Genomic DNA, 16,659 nt, shown 5'->3' with positions numbered 1-16,659 from the left:
CCATGGCAGTGCAGCTTGGGACTGATGCCAGGGGAGGTGTCCTGCAGCCTCAGCTGCTTGAAAGGAGAGCAAGGAATACTGGCATGCATTCAGAACACTTAATTAAAAAAAATAGAAACAGCTGAAAGCAGAGATTGTCCTAAAATAGCCCAGGAGATTTTAGAGACCCTTGTGCAATCTCTTCTTCCCCTCTTCTTCAGCAGTCTTATCCCTGGTCAGTAACAACCTGGTTCTGTGACAACAAATGGGTCTGTTTCCAGCAAATACACGATGTACATACTGTTGCATTACTTTGAAGTGACTCGTGTCCAGTCCTGCACCATGTTTGTTGGAGCAAGAAGGAATTCTCATTGTCCCACTGAAGTGGACATTGCAAGGCTTGCCTGTGTCATGGAAAAAGCCAGCACAGCAAGTGCAGGGTCTGAACCCATGCTGCACACTGACATGGTGCAAGACTAGCTTGCATAGTCAACCTGTGCTGCCATTCACGTGTCCAAAATGCAAATGCAGGCTCATCCCTAGCCTCAAAATATGGCCACGTCACATCAGGCCCCCTGAGTTTCAATGTGCATGGAGGGGATTGGTTCCTCACAGCACCAGGCAGGGCAGGCCTGGTGACAGATACATGGAGAGAAGACAGATGACACAGTGCTTCCTACCCCTCTGGAGACAAAAATTTTGAGCTGCATAGTAACAATCAGAGTGTTACAATTCTCTGCTGTTAGCCTTTGTGGACCATCTTCCTCTACACACTTCTGAATACAATCAGCCTTTTAACACACTTGGAGAAGGCCTTTTGATTCTGATTATTTGGAAAATAAAATAAAATAAATAAAATCACAGTGAATAATACTATTTACTAATCAGCTTTAAATGGAAAAAAAAAAAAAAGGGCAGCATTAGTTTGCAACTTTCAGTGAGTTATCATTCTTGAGATGTTTCATTTATGAGCTATGTGTCTGATACGTCTGAACTTTCATAGAGTTTCAGCCAGGCTGTGATCATTATTAAGCTATCATACACAAAATACAAGATGTTTTTGACAGTACCTGTCAGCTGCTGAGACAGATTCTTTCCTGATAAAACATGCAACGAGTTTGACAATCATGTAGTCAAATGTTTACCCACTAGTCCACATAATAGTTTGCTTAAATATCTTCGTGCTCCCTCTGTATCCAGGCATGTTTGTTAAGTAAGATACACTGCTGTGCAGATGCATTATTCTATCATCTGCAAAATATATTAAAGATGGAAGGTTGAAACCACAGGTTAATGAATAGCTGTAAACTCTGAGAATCAATTCAAGAACCTAGAAGACACCCTTGGCCCCACCGCTAAGTGTGTGCCTAAAGTGAAATTAACCTAAGACCAAGAGAGCTTAAGAGCCCTAGGGAAAGGGCACTGCTGCTGTTTGCACTTGAAACTATCCTATGAAGGCTGTTATTTTCCCCAAATTTCATTAATATAATTTACCAATTTGCTAGTGAAAGACAAAGATCATTTTTACTGCAGTCACAGCTCTGCTCTGGTTACGTATCTTGTCATCTTAGGCTGCCACTAAGTGCACAGAGGATTCACTTCGTCTAGTTTCAGACACAAATATCAAGAAACACTTGAAAACAGGAAACATAATAAATGTTGAGGGAAGAGGTTATTCTATCAAACTTACTTAGTTGGTCAAGCCAAGTAATAAAGACCTGAGAGTTTCAATAAATGAGAACATTTTCCTGGACCACCTAAAGATAATGTCATTCCAGTAAATATTGATCAGTGGTATTTTTTATTGTCTTTCTCTTCAGTTGCACAGGTTTTGAGTAAATGTGTATATGTGGGTTGACTTTCTAAGAGCATTTCTATTGTGCCAAGTGAAATTGAAATGGGATGAGGGATTATTAGCTGAATTATAATGTGGATAAGGAAAAGGTCAAAAAGAGAGAGAGGCATTTTTGCTGATACAGGAACTACTGTTCTGAACAATGGTTACCAATGAAATTTCTGAAAGAAAGATTTTAGGACAGAACTGACTTGAAGTTTTCTTTGACACCATTGGCATAGAAACACAACTGTTTCTGGTATTTATTGGTGTTGAGGTGATTCATAATAGAAAATGGGGGATTTGTGTGGCCTTCAGAACATACTCAGGGAATGTGACAAAACGCAAAAATACAAAGTGCAGATGTGAGTGTTGAAGGACAAATTAGAAGAAATTCTACAGTGAAGTGGGTGCTCCTTATCTAGAAACTGCAGAAAAGGGAAAAAATACTTGAATGAATTAAGGTTCTAATAGAAGGAAGGATTAATAGGAAAAAGAAATATTGCTAAAAACTGCAACTTCTGGGCACTAAATACTGGTCTGAAAAAGAAGCAGTAAACATGAAGCAAGAAGTCTATGTCAGCCTAACTAAAAAAAAAAAAGCAGAAAAAAACCTGTCTGAGATGGTAAGAAATTCTTAAACCAACTCTGTCATCAGACCAATTAAAACATGGAACTTCACCCATCTATTATCTCTCTTCAACATGTCTTTAAATAACCATACAGGTGTTCAGTGTAGTGCAGCTGGGAAGAAATAAAGGCAACACATTTACTGTGTCTCAGGCAGGGTATTTAAAGACTGGGGAGTGTTACTAGTTTTACAAAGAACTTTTTAAGATTTCATCTGGAATAAAATTTATGACTGACAATTGTGAAAGAGATTTAATCTGAACTAGAGTAGCAGAATCACTAAAATGATACAAATAAGTACATTATAGAGAAGAGCATGTGTAGTGTACCAAAAACAATTATTCAGAAGTAGGTAGGATGGTTCACTGTAAAAATATTGGAAGATTAAATGCTAGAAAAGAAAAGGAGTGACTGAAAGAATCGGCCCAAATGAAACTGAATCCAAACTTAGAATTTCTCATCTAACCAAGAAAGCAGATTCCTCAACAGCTGTGTATTGGGATGTCTGGGAGCAACCCCCAACCCCTGGTGATCCACTTCTGAGTGTGTGAAAGATCAGAGGATGGAGTCAGTGATCCAAATATTTTGTACAGTTATGTTCCAAATTTTTTGTCCACCACACAGACAGCAAAACTTACCAAGGCTGCTCAATTTTCCGGGGATAGGGCAGGGGTTGTGGTAGGAATCTAATGAGAGAACAAAAACAATTTAAGTGATTAGGCCAATAATGCCAATATTGAATGCTTGCATAAAGAGGAAATGGGTTTTGTATCAGCTATGTGTGCAAATATGCCCCCACAAAAGATTAATCTGGCAGCAGCAAATAGCTTACTTGGCTATTTTAAAAAGTCACCTTAAAACTATAAATTTACTGAGTAAATTATTCAGTATGGATTGTTCATGTAACTCTTCTTGTGATGTATGAGAAGAATGAATTTAACTATTTTGAAACCATATACGTGATCCTTTTCTAATCAGCACAGTTCCAGAGATAATAGAATTTATTCATGAAATTTACACTTCAGTGGTGTAAGAAATGGTACAAAATCATAAATGCAAGATCACAGAAGGTATTGAAGCAAGTACAGGCCTGTAATTCAGCTGAAGATTTTGTTTACATCCTAAGTCATCATAAAATTAATATACAGTTGCTGTATCTCAGTGACATGGGGCAGCATTTGGAGTGGCCCACATTGCCATGCTGGTATTTTGCAGAATGACTGGAGAAAATACTGTCCCTGGGATCCACCTTTAAAAGGCTGACCCATAGACCAGTGAAAAAGGTGGAAAACCTCTTTCTAATTCCCATGGACTTTGAACACAGCCTTTAATGTTATGTGATAGTTGAAGTGACGTTATTGAATTTCAGAAATGATGTTCACTTCTGTAGCAAGATGGACATGCAGGAGTTCGTCTTATTAAATATTTGAAGAAAAAAACATCTAACACCCCCAAGCAGACTTCATAGATTATGAATCAAATGGTATCTTGCAGTTTGGCCTTAAGCAGAATACTGGCCATGGGACTTTTGTTTGACTCAGTCCTTAAGAAAGACGTGATTATGTTTTTTCAGCGACAAGAAGCCAAGAATAAGCCTTTCAACTTGTTACAGTGAATAGTTCACTATCTCATTGTATCCCTTCAAATGTGAATTTATCTAGTATACATGTATTTTACAGGAGTATAGTTAATATTTCAGTAACCCTCAGTTACTTTGTGTACCCAGACAGAGACTACTCTGTCCCTTTTACCATAGCCCCTTCTATTGTCAGATGGTAATTTGGTATAATCATGGAGCCATTTTTAAAACTGTTTCCCAGTGATGAAGCAGAACCTTCAATCTTGACTTCTTAGTGTTTGTCTTGTTTGTTGTCTTTATCAAAATGTGTAGGTTTTTTGTAATAATCCACTTCTCATGCTATCCAGATTACTCCCTATCAGTAATTTGTTTTCTTTGTTACTCATTGTCTCATCTTGTTCTCCTTCTACTTGTTATTTGCAAATCCTATCAGAAATTATTTAAAATTTTCTTTCATATCAATGATGTTCAAAGGTTTAAGATAAACAGCCCTCAGCAGCTTCTCACCAGAAATGCATGTATTTTCTAATGATTTCTCATCCATAATCATATTGAGACAACAATTTATACCCATTTTAGGTGTGTCATGTGGATTTTAATAATTCTTTTCACTTAGCAAATGCATCTCAAGGAAAGTGCCTAATGAAGCCTGAGTACCTGATACATGACCAAGTCTTGATGCAGCCACTTTAGACAAAGTAAGAATGAGTCATGTTGTAACCACCATGTAGCATGTCTGGCTGTGTTACTGGGGTTCTACAGCCAAACTACAATCCTTTGAACATCTAGACATGGTATGTTGTATCAACATTGTGATCTTTATCAACCAAGTTTATAGAGTCATAAGCTTGTAGTCAGTTTGACAAGACTCCTTTCCCACTAACTCAGCCTTGTTATTTTAGCCTCCTTTCTTTCTAAGCTAATTGAAACCAATACTAGCCAGACATTATTTTGCTTGGGAAGAATGTCAGGGTCATATCACCTACTCTATTACAAATATTAGACCAGCGTTAGTTTCCCTTCAGCCTTCTGGATCTTCTCAATCAACAATATAACAAGCTCCTCAGACAGCTCTTATAAGGTTTTTGCTTGCAAGTAGTCCAGATGCAGTATGCAACTTCAATTTAATTTAATGCCTTTTTTCTAATTGACAGAAAATACTTTCCTCCTCATTGGATAAGATTATCTTTTCTCTCATTTCTATCTAATAAAGCAGCAGCACCATCGTTAGTACTTCCTTTGTTCTTTTGTTCTTATTATCCTTCATTCTGCAGACTATGAGTTTGTTCTTTTCCTCATCTTACCAGTTTTCTACAATACCCAGTTTCTAATTTATATAATTTTCTATTAAATACTCAACATTTCCATCTGGTCTAAAAATAGATTTACTAAGGTATATATTCGTTTCTCAACTAATAGACAGTTTAATTTTTTTAGTCAAGGACTTATATTGTGTTGTAAATTACATAAACATATTGGAAAACAATTGCCATTGTAAAGCAATGGCAAGACATTTCATCAAGTCTCCTGCCCAGGCTATGTTAAATTCAGTTCCCACTGTTTTCCCTCCATCCTCCAGCACTCAGTGAGCAGTTCTCCCACTCAGGCATGTGCCCTGTGCAACATAACCAGAGAACAGAGGCAGAGAATCACAGAATCACAGATTTTTTCTGGTTGGAAAAGACCTTCAAGATCATAAAGTGCAACCATTAACCTAACTCTACCAAGTCCACCACTGAACCATATTCCTAAGCATCATATCTACTCACCTTTTAAACATCTCAAGGGACGGTGGTTTAACCATCTCTCTGGGCATCCTATTCCAGTGTTTGATAACCCTTTCAGTGAAGAAATTTCTTCTAATATCCAGTCTAAACCTCCTTGGCGCAACTTGAAACCATTTTGTCTTGTCCTTTTGCTTGTTACTGGGAAGAAGAGACTAACCCCCACTTTGCTCTAACCTCCTTTCAGGAACTTGTAGAGAGCAATAAGGTCTCCCCTCAGACTCCTTTTCTCCAGGCTAAACAAACCCAGTTCCCTTGGACGCTCCTCATAAGACTTATTCTGTAGACCCTTCACCAGCTTTGTTGCCTTTCTCTCACCTTGCTGCAGCACCTCAATGTCCTTCTCATAGTGAGGGGCCCAAAACTGAACACAGGATTCAAGGTGCAGCCCCACCAGCGCCAAGCACAGGGGCACAATCACTGCCCTAGTCCTGCTGGTCACGCTATTCCTGATGCAAACCAGGATGCTGTTGGCCTTCTTGGCCACCTGGGCACACTGCTGGCTCATATTCAGCCAGCTGTCAACCAACACCCCCAGGTCCTTTTTCTGCAGGGCAGCTTTCCAGCCACTCTTCCCCAAGCCTGTAGTGTTGCACAGGGTTGTTGTGACCCAAATGCTGGATCAGACACTTGGTCTTGTTCAGCCTCATACAATTGGCCTCAGCCCACCGATCCAGTCTGTCCAGGTCCCTCTGTAGAGCTTTTTTACCCTCAGGTAGGTCAATACTCCCTCCCAATTTAGTGTCATCTGCAAACTTACTGAGGGTCACTGGGAACAGAGCAGGAAGATGCTAAAGGAAATGTGGAGGCAGAACTTGGACTGGGACACAGGACAGTGGAACTGGGAGACCATGGCTATGATGAGCTGTCCTGCTAATACTTCTAAGCTATAAGTCTGTAGTAATTTTGCCTTTACGCGGTCCTACCCCAATCAATTCCTTCTGGTCATATCCTTGCTTGGCTCCCTGTAGCAAATGTCCCCCATATGTCCTCAGGCAGAGTCACTTGTGATTTAGCATGCTGGTTATGATACAATTTGAAAGGGAGAAAGTTCTCCAAGGGTAACCTCTCAACATTTTGAATCATTCAAAGCCAGTCACAGAGCTAAACACAGTTCAAAACCATGTGCCTTGAAGCTTAAGGAAATGTTCATACAGATCTCTGCAAAAGCAAGCTGCTATGATTTGTAGGTGACTTTTCCCAGGTGCTTGTAAGGGAACAAGTTTTATGATCAGCTTGGTTTTCCGTTGTGCAGGAGGAGGTTGCTCTCCTTCCTTTAGATTCCCTCAGTAGAGAGACACAGTGTGTCTTTCAGGGGAAGAAGAGACCTTTGGGCACAAGGGCAGCTGGAGAACAGATATGATGTCAGATGTGTTTTAACACAGCTGGCAGAATGCTATAAAACAGAGTTTTTAATGTTTGATTGAGGAGGGATTTGCATGAATTCCAGATGTTCACTATATGATCAATCTTACTATGTACACAACAAGTGTGTCCCCATACACGTGTAAAACAAAGCCTGCCTAGCCTAGGGAGTGAAAAAGGGCATGCTTGCTTTTCTAGAAGTCTTTTGTTTGCTTTTCCATTCAAATCTCATGTGTCAGGTCATACACAGTATCTGTCAGGCTCACGAGATTACTATTGGACTATATGGCCACTGTGATGATGTAATACCCTGATTTTATTGAAATTGAAGAATCTGTACATAAGAAAATAAAGTTAAAATGACAATGACTAAAAGTAACCTATCTGAGCCTTCAGAGGTGGACACAGATGCTTGTATTTCAAAGCAAAAAACAACCTTTGTCCTGGAGTTTAGGAAGGAGTCTTCTCTATAGTCAGGTCAGGCTGTAATTGTTTGTAAAGCCTTTCTTGTCATGTCCTGTAACGTATGTGCTTCCTGACAGGGTCATAGACAGTGCTGCAAGAGCTGGATTCCTGCCTTGAAATAGTGCAGCAATTCCTGAATTCCTGTTGGTGACTATTAATATACTTCATTATAAATAAGATTGGGATCAGGCCCTTCATATTTCACAGAGATCAACAGTTCCATTCTTTCCAAAGGCATCAACATTTTGGTGTAAAAAAGCCTAATTGTCCCAATGTAGTCCCAAAACACCCTGTACATGAGGACTATTCTCTGTGGACTGAATCTATAGTTTTCATTCTCCACGAGCAATATTGCAGCTTACAGCTACTCACAATACAGAAAAGTGACTAATAAATGAAACAGAAACTGGAATCTGGAAAGTACCAGGATTAAAGCCATGCACAAACCATCAGCTTTAGTTGAAAGGTTTCAGGAAACCAAAGCCAGCAGATTTGATTTATTTGGGCTCACTGACTCTGAAGCTGGAGCAGAGAGGAAGAGGGCAATGGGTTTGTTGCTCACCTCCCAGGAGTTACTGCACTTGAGTCTGAAAGACTTTGGTCTTTCAAGCCAAACAATCCAACTGTTGAAGATAACATTTGAAAGTAACTCCATTTGCTCCAGCTGTAGTCGGATTTTAAAACCACACCCTTGCCTAATCACATTATAGCAAATATTATCATCTAAGACTGGAAATGGTGGGCCCTATTTGGGAACAGAATCTGCTGTGATCTACTGAGGACCACAAAAGTGACAAGTCTTCACATACCTTTTAACCTTGATTTGAGGATGGACATAGTCTGGGTGGCAGGCAGTTCTGGAACTTCAAAACACCTTTAAAGTGAAGCCCACAGTAGAAATCAGATGCCTCCAAAGTAGCCAAGGCATTGCAGAGACAGCATTAGTGTCGAGCTGGGAATGCAGTCCCCAGGCTGGTACCAAGCCCATAAGCCTTGCTGAGAAACTGATTTCACTCACAGGTGCCCAGGACCACACTGACACAGTTCAGCTGTTCCTAGTGCCATGGCCACAGCAGAGTGTGGACAAACTGTGGGTTAAGTTCGTTTGTCGTGATCCTATTTATTGCCAGTTTACGTAGGTAGGGCTTCAATTACACTTTTTCAGAGGGTCCAGAAATCTGAAAAGCAACATACTAAAGCGAAGAACCAGGAATTAGGATTCTTGCATTTATTTATGATTTCGTTATGGCTTAAGGTAATTCACTGAACTAGAGTGATTCAAATTACTCACCAGTAAAATGCAAATAACTGTTTCTCACAGGAATGCAGTGAGATTCCACTCACCCTTTACTATTGCTTTGCAGTCCTCACATTAAGGCATTTATTTCAGTGCAGGTACTTTCCAGGTTGTTATTGTCTCGATGAGATGCAAGCAAGATTTGTTTTGCTAAACATTCACTGTCATACTGTTTGAAAATCTCAATCTGGTTTTACCAATGGGCTATTTTTCTCTTAAGGCAGGAAGAACATCCTGAATACCAAATAATCCGTGAAGTGTGTTTAAGCACAGTATCACTGGAACAAGATTGCTGCATCGTTTGTGAACTTTCCCATGGGGAAACAAAAAGGCAAAGCTGCAATAAATCTCCAGGTAAATCTCACTTTAGTGGAGATCAGTCAGAGACATCTTTCATTCAGAGGCAACTAATTTATTCCTAAACCCAACAGAAAATATTGCTATCAGTGCCAGGATTTTGCAGAGGTTGAGGAAATTACTACAGCTGAATAAATTAAGTTTTTAGCAAGCTAATGACAAAATAAAATTGCACTATTGTTCATATTGGCTGAAAGAGAAACAATGAACAAGAGATCTCATAGTGTCTCTATAAGGGCAAAATACTCCTTATTGTAAGAGAACATAGGCAATTTCACACAGTGACAAGGAGGAGAATCCTATGGAGAAGAACTCACAGGATGATGGCTGGCTGGTTTCTTCTCTCTGCAGGTAGTTGAATAGAGAGGTTTAGAAATGAAAAAAGGGAATATAATTTATACTGAATTATGCACTGAAGGAGGAGGGTTTGTGTGTAATTTGCTTTTTCATGGTTGATTTTTACCATAAGATAATGTAACTGGTTCTGAACGACACATATTTTTTCTTAACAGTTTTAAAGTTGAAATCTCCTGATCCAAAAAGCTGTGATTTCCAAATGAAAACAAGACAGAGGGCACTGCTGTGCTTTGGACTCCCGCAGAGAGCTCACTTGACTATGCTTTCTACTGAATGCAGATGCAAAGATGACAAGATTCAGTTCATCTATTTATGGGTGCCTATAATGCAGCTGTCTACATCACAGTTCATATTCTGAGGTCCCATCCAGTCAATTCAGTCAAAGAGGGCAGCCAGTGATTCAGCTCATGTTGGGCAGCATCTTTCCTCTCCTCTCTGGGCTCTGATGCTTTACACACCCCAACCTCTCCATATACACACACACACAAAATACAGTGGGCCATAGGTCGTGCTTGCTATCCACAAATTTGCCTCAGATCTGCTCTCCACGTGCCTTCCTACCCTGCTCGTGCCTGTTGCTGGCATTGTAAAGAGCGCACTGTGTTAGAACAAGTTTCAGCAGCTGTTTCAACATAAGCAGCTAAATGCCATGGGGAAAGGTATGCACAAAGTACCATCTACTCTGGGAAAATATCAAAACCAGCTCATTATGAGTATTTCCATTGACGGGAAATGAAGTAAAAGGAAATTAAATGTTTTTAAGAAATATTTATGATGTTTTCGTGTAAATTTTCATATTTTCTATGGGGTTTTGCAGAGAAATCTTCTAGCTTGGATCCTTTTTGTCTGGGGAGCTGGAGAGGGAACTGAAGCAGGAAAATTGTACCTGTATCAGAAAATGTAGCTCCTTGCCTTCATTAGCCCTCTTGTCTTCTTCTCATTTAAGAAATAGGAGTGATAAAGGCTCAAATTGTCATAATCATGTTTTTTCACATTGTCATACAATTTAATTAATATCGAAGAAACAATTCGGGTATCAGTCACAACAGTGTACATCCAGCATAGCTTCTCCAATGTCAATGGCATTATAACAGTATACGACTACAGTGAGCTGAGAATGAGCCCTGAAGCCTTCATTATTCTCTGAAAAACGTAGTTTCTACTCATTTATGTTATTCTGAATTTCAATGAAGCATTTAGTATTATCTCTCAATTCCAGTTTTAAGTATTGATACTAACCTGCTGTGTGATACATATAATATCAAGCATTGTCTCTTGCACCATATGAATCAGTTTCCAGTAAACAGGAATGAACTTTAGGTAATCTTTGAAAGTGCACATTCAGTTGGGCTAGAGGGCATTTTGTGGTTCATATCTGTAACTGCCATAGGCTTGGATTCAAATCCAAATAAATTCTGCTTCATACCGATGCCTTTGGTAATTTGCCTATATCATAAGATGTCAGTGTAACATAGATATATGACTGCAGACAATGAGGAGAGCCCAGAATTCAGGTGATTTATAGAAATGGTGGATTTGGTATCTATCCAAGCTAAATTCTTGTTTAGAGTTTGCTATTGCCTTCCATGGCTGTAACACCAAGCACTCAGGCTGTTCCTCTGCTCTTAAGATTAGGCTTTCATGAAAGAAGCAGTTGTGTGGGAGGTTTGGATGCACAGAGTATATTGGTTCAAGCCTTGACTTGGTTTGTAGCTGTTAAAAATGCTTAGGGCCATATTCAGATGAGCTTTTGAAAGCTGCAATTCCATTAGTGTCATATAAGGATGCACTGAGAAGTGGAAAGAATCTTCTCTTTAGATTGCCTTTTTAACCCAGTATCTTGATTTTAAACAGCACTTTGAAGAACTATAAGTGAATCCACATCCAGAATTACATTGCCAGTAGCAACTCTTGGAAATGTCAGTAAAGATAACTTTAAATCTGACATATTGTTGAGTTTGGATCACTCCTGTGTCAGCAAGACTGAACTTCTTTGCAAAGCATCATTAGCTCATGTCTCATTCTGTAGGCTGAAGCAATGAGAATTTTATACTTAACCCCCACCAAAACCAAACACACCAGTAGTAACGATTAAGAACATTTGTAGAAAGAAACAGCCTACTGTGTTTAAAATAAGGAACGCTACTCCTTTAGTAGGATATCTGATTTTTCAGAGACTTTTGCCCTTCACAAACAGGGTGATTAATAAAGAAAGCAGGTAAAAGTCTGGAGAGTCCTTGTCCCTTGGCATAGCAATTCTGATTCTCTTCCACTGCATTGACCAAATCTCTGCATTTCAAAGAGAAAGTGGAAAAAAAGTGCTACACAACCTCTACAAAAATGTTAACAGCATCATTAGGCCAGGCAGCAGCAGAAACACAGTGCTGTCACCTCTACAAATTAGTGAAAATGAGAAGATTAAAGGGATCCAGGCAAGTAAACAAAATAACAAGAGAAATACATGAAGAAGAACACATCTTTCTACGTCTCTGCTTTTAGCATTTTTAATTAGAGAAAAATCTTCAAATCCATCAATTTGTAACCTGCAATTACTGCCAGCTATAACTGCTCAGGTGGATATTATTCGAAATGCATAAGCATAAAAACTCTGATGCTCTTGGAACTAAGTGTGACTGAAAGAGGAATATCATTATCTGTTGATTTGCATTTACCATTCCTTGTCCAGGTGCTTCCCTCCCTGTTAAGTATGTTGGAGATTATATGCGAAATTGCACAACTTAACGGGCTGAAGAAGTTTGATGACAACACTTAAATATCCACTATTTTTCCAAGGTGCCTCCTGAGGATGATCTGTTGCCATTCACAGAGGTGTTTTCTGAGAAACTAATTGCAACTTCACACAGCCCTTTGCAGTAATGGTAACTTCACAATTTTAGGAAAGATAATGAAGGAAAAAGGCTGCTGTTAATATTTTTACAGGGAAATTAAAGCCTAAAACGCAAGAATTGAAAGATCCCGGCAAGTTTATGTTGATTTCTATGTACTTGGTGAAACCAAATAGCTGGAGGACTAATGTCCTTTTTTGTGGGGCTTTCAAACTCCTAGTCAACAATTCAGGGTACATCCAGGTACCAATGAAGTCAATACAGTGACTCAACTGAATCAGAATCCCACTGCTGGGGCTGCAAATAAACAACCCAATGTGATCTTAGTACGAAATTTAAGAGGTGATTACCACAAATCTTCTGCAAGTCTCCATGTAACTCATTCTAACCCGCCCCAAGGACAAGGGAAAATGCAGCAGGAATCTCTTTCAGTGATATGTAAGGGAAATACATGAGAAACAGCTCAGATCACAAGTGGTAATCCATTACACAGCTGCAATCCTGTTGCTCTTCTTTTCTGGTGTGTTCAAATCTTGGATCTTCCTTATCTGCTAGTTTCAACCAATTTTTTTGGGGTTGCCTATTGGCAAAACAGTATTAAAGCACAGCCTCATTTTCTCCACAAAGTGGTCCTGAATTTAACCATTGTCATGCTAGATTTCCTACTCATTCTTACTTCTGTGCTTTAACAATTACTAGACAAAAATCAGCAAGCAGTCCTGCCTGTTTAGGCATGAGAGAGAAAACGGAGACAGTCACTGAGCAGTTCAGCCTCTTGGAACCAATGACAAAATGCTAACAGAAAATAAATTATAACTTCAAAGATCCTTTAAAAAAGCATTCCAAATATAACCACATAATCTCAGGTGGCTCTGTGGTTCTGGTGGTGTATCAGTGAGGAGTGATGTGTTGCATCAGATTGCCACGTCCCAGGTACTGGATGTCATATAAAATAAGTGCAAAGCAGCCTAGCAAACATCAGACTTAATATGATTCACCATCCTAAACAATCAGTATGTTGAAAAGCTCTGCAATCTGTGCTTAAAAATATGCAACTGATGATTTTTCCCCTCTAATCCATAGCTGTAGAATGGAAACCAACATCTCAAATGTGAAATATGCTGGAGATAAGCCAGATGGTGGAGGGGTTAAGAGGTTTTAGAGTAAACTCACAGAGATTTCTGACTCTTTAAGAATAAAATTTAAGTATCTTTCCAGGTGGAAGGATAAGCTTGTATGTCAGCTGTGTTAGGGGAGTGGAAGGAACTAATCTGTCCCTCTTCTCCACAAACATCCCATGTGTGCCTTATTTTTCCCCAAATGGATATAATATATTTGTGTATCACAAAGAGACAATGAAAATAACTATCTTAGTGAATGCAAAGGGGTTTGGATCCTGTGCAAAAAGAGTGCACAGACAAATGGGCAGGAATTCAGGTGGAAAACTGAATGTGTCTTAGATTGTTTCTTACTCTGAGGTAGATAAAAAAAAGAAACAACAAAAATAACCCCAAGCTGACACCGTTTTAGTGTGTTTCCTGCCAAGCTACTATGATCTTGAGGAGTAAGAGAAGTTTGTCTCTTCATGCCAGGACCAAACATGTGGTTCTTTTGGTGATTCAACAGTAGCATCAGCTCAGGCCAGACAAACCAAGATGTTTCCTCTTTCCAAAGCTTCAGAGTGTGTGAAACTCTGTCTTAACTGAAGACGATTCTTATGCCAAGGAGAAAAACAGTTGGACATTAAAGAGACTACACGGCTCATGGCTGGCCAAGTAACCTGTTCAGTGGTGTTAGAATTACAAATGGTAGTTGCTAAGGATTTATTTACATCATGATGTCATTTTATTCTGGTACTAAGACATGTTTTTGGGACTTCAAACAATGCAGGGATGTCTGTTTCTTGGATATTTCGTTTCAATGAGCTAATAGAACATGCTTTTGCAATGGTCTCACAACATGTATTGGTATTCATATTCATTGTTACATTTTCACTATTAGCCTGCATTAACAATTCATTAATGACTTACATTAATTTATTATTATTATTATTTATTTAAACATGCTGTGTATTTTAAAATAAGGAAAAAAAAACTTGATTAAGGATTTGGTATCAGTTGGTATAAAACTAAATTAAAATGTATGCTAAGAAGCACTGCAACTGTGATTTGAAATCAGAATGAAAGGGAAGGAAACCAGAACTCATTTCCTGGGTGTCTTGCAACATACCAATTCATAAACTCCTAAGATTTGCTTGTATATTTTAATTAAGAGTAATTTCAAAGAACTACAAGTGCTGAGAGTTTCATAGGTATCTAGTAGTGAGAAAACATGGTATTCAGTTGCCCCTGCAGTGTCATACAGCCTATGTTAGAGATGCTCAGTACAACTGACAGCTTTTCCCTTTGAAAAGGACACTCTTGGTCACCTCAGCATTCACTGTAAAAAAAGTACAGATCCAGAAGGGGGAATTACACTTGCAGACTGATCACAAGGTGACTTTCAGTGAAAAGCAGCTAGACCTCCTTTTTGCAGGTGTAGGAACCCACTATGGTTTTGGAACAAATGAGGTCACAAGACAGAAGCAACAACCTATCTGCTTAGTGATGAGTGTCACAGAAGTCTCTGCTGTGACTGAGCCCTTTTGCTCTCATATGAGATTTGTGAATGACAACTACTCTGCAGTCTTTTGTCTGCTCTCACTGGGCCTACTTGTGAGCTGCAAAATAACATCATGAGTTCACTTAGCAAACTAAGGATAGATGCCAAACAATATCATTAAACAAACAACACTGGAAATCATCAAATCTCTTCTCCTAAACACCTTCCTAGTGCTGGGTTTGTGCATGAGGGAAAAGCAACAACCATATTAATTATTTTGGTCAATGTGTTGTACTTCCAGTAATTGGACTGTTATCTTGGAGCCCCTGAAATGACTGCAGCAGATGTATTTCATTGTACACACTGGTAGAGTGGTGCTTCCATACATCATTCATGTTATTCTGCTTTTCTTATTTTTTTTGTGTTTATGATTTGTTGGTGACACCTAAGGCCAGGAATTCCCTCACACTCAGTTGTTTCCCTTGGTTTAGCAATGTAAACAAAAGCAGAATCAAAAAATCATATAATATTTTAGTTTGGATGAGCACTCTTGTGGTCTTCTGGTCCAAACTTCTGCTTAAAGTAGGTCCAAGTTTGAAGGTAGATTCAACTGTCATGATAGATCAGGCTTTTCTCTGTCAAGTTTTGAGTGTCCTTACTTATAAAGATTTTGTATTCCCTCTGGGCTCCTGTTCCAGTGGTTAATCACCTTCACGGTAAAAAGAAGAAATTAAAAATATGGTCCCAATCATAATGTTCCTTGTAACAAATTGTGACTGTTACCACTCGGTCCTTAGATGTGCTCTTCAACCTCCTATTAAGGAGCTAAAGGCAGAAATAAGAAAACTTCTCAACCTTCTCTTCTTGAGTCTAAGCAAATCCAGTGCATACCACCTCTCCTAACATATCATGTGCCATATCACGTGTCTTGTCATTGTAATGGCCTTCTTCTGGACTCAAAATTGCATGGAACCCCATCCCAGGTAGAGTGCACCAGTTCTGTAATCCTTAGCAATGTGTGTGACTAGCATCACACTGGTGAGCTTTACCTCCTAAGAACAGAGTAGGTTTTGATCAGAGCCTAGAGTGAAGTTGGAACTCATGCCTGTAGATACAAAATAAGAGGCTTAACTCCTCTACATAGTAGCTGACAAGGTTGAAATCCATTTGTACTAGAAGCAGACCTGACTTTTTTTCAGGGGGGTTGTCATGAAAACAAATCATAGCATTGTGTGAGCTTAAAAATGTAAATCAGATCCTAGAAATTTGTTTCCACCCTACATGGGAGCACAGACATGTACATGTGAATACCAACCCACAGTGATTATTGCTTTCCTTCTCCACTGCTGACTACTTAGATTGTTTTTAGGTTTTGTAAACCTACAGCCGGTTTGACACTTTCTGTAGTTTTTCTCGTCCCCATAATCAGTGCAGATAGATACAAGCAGAGATAATTCCAAAAGCTTAGGTCACCTTCATATAAAAGTCACATTTAAAATGCACCATGCAAAATGCATTTAAATGAATGCAGCTGTGCTAAGATCCTAGGGACTTAGCTGGAAGAT

The sequence above is a fragment of the Apus apus genome, chromosome 5 (genome assembly GCF_020740795.1).
Source record: "Apus apus isolate bApuApu2 chromosome 5, bApuApu2.pri.cur, whole genome shotgun sequence".
NCBI classification, from domain to species: Eukaryota; Metazoa; Chordata; class Aves; order Apodiformes; family Apodidae; genus Apus; species Apus apus.
This window is presented reverse-complemented; position numbering follows the sequence as displayed.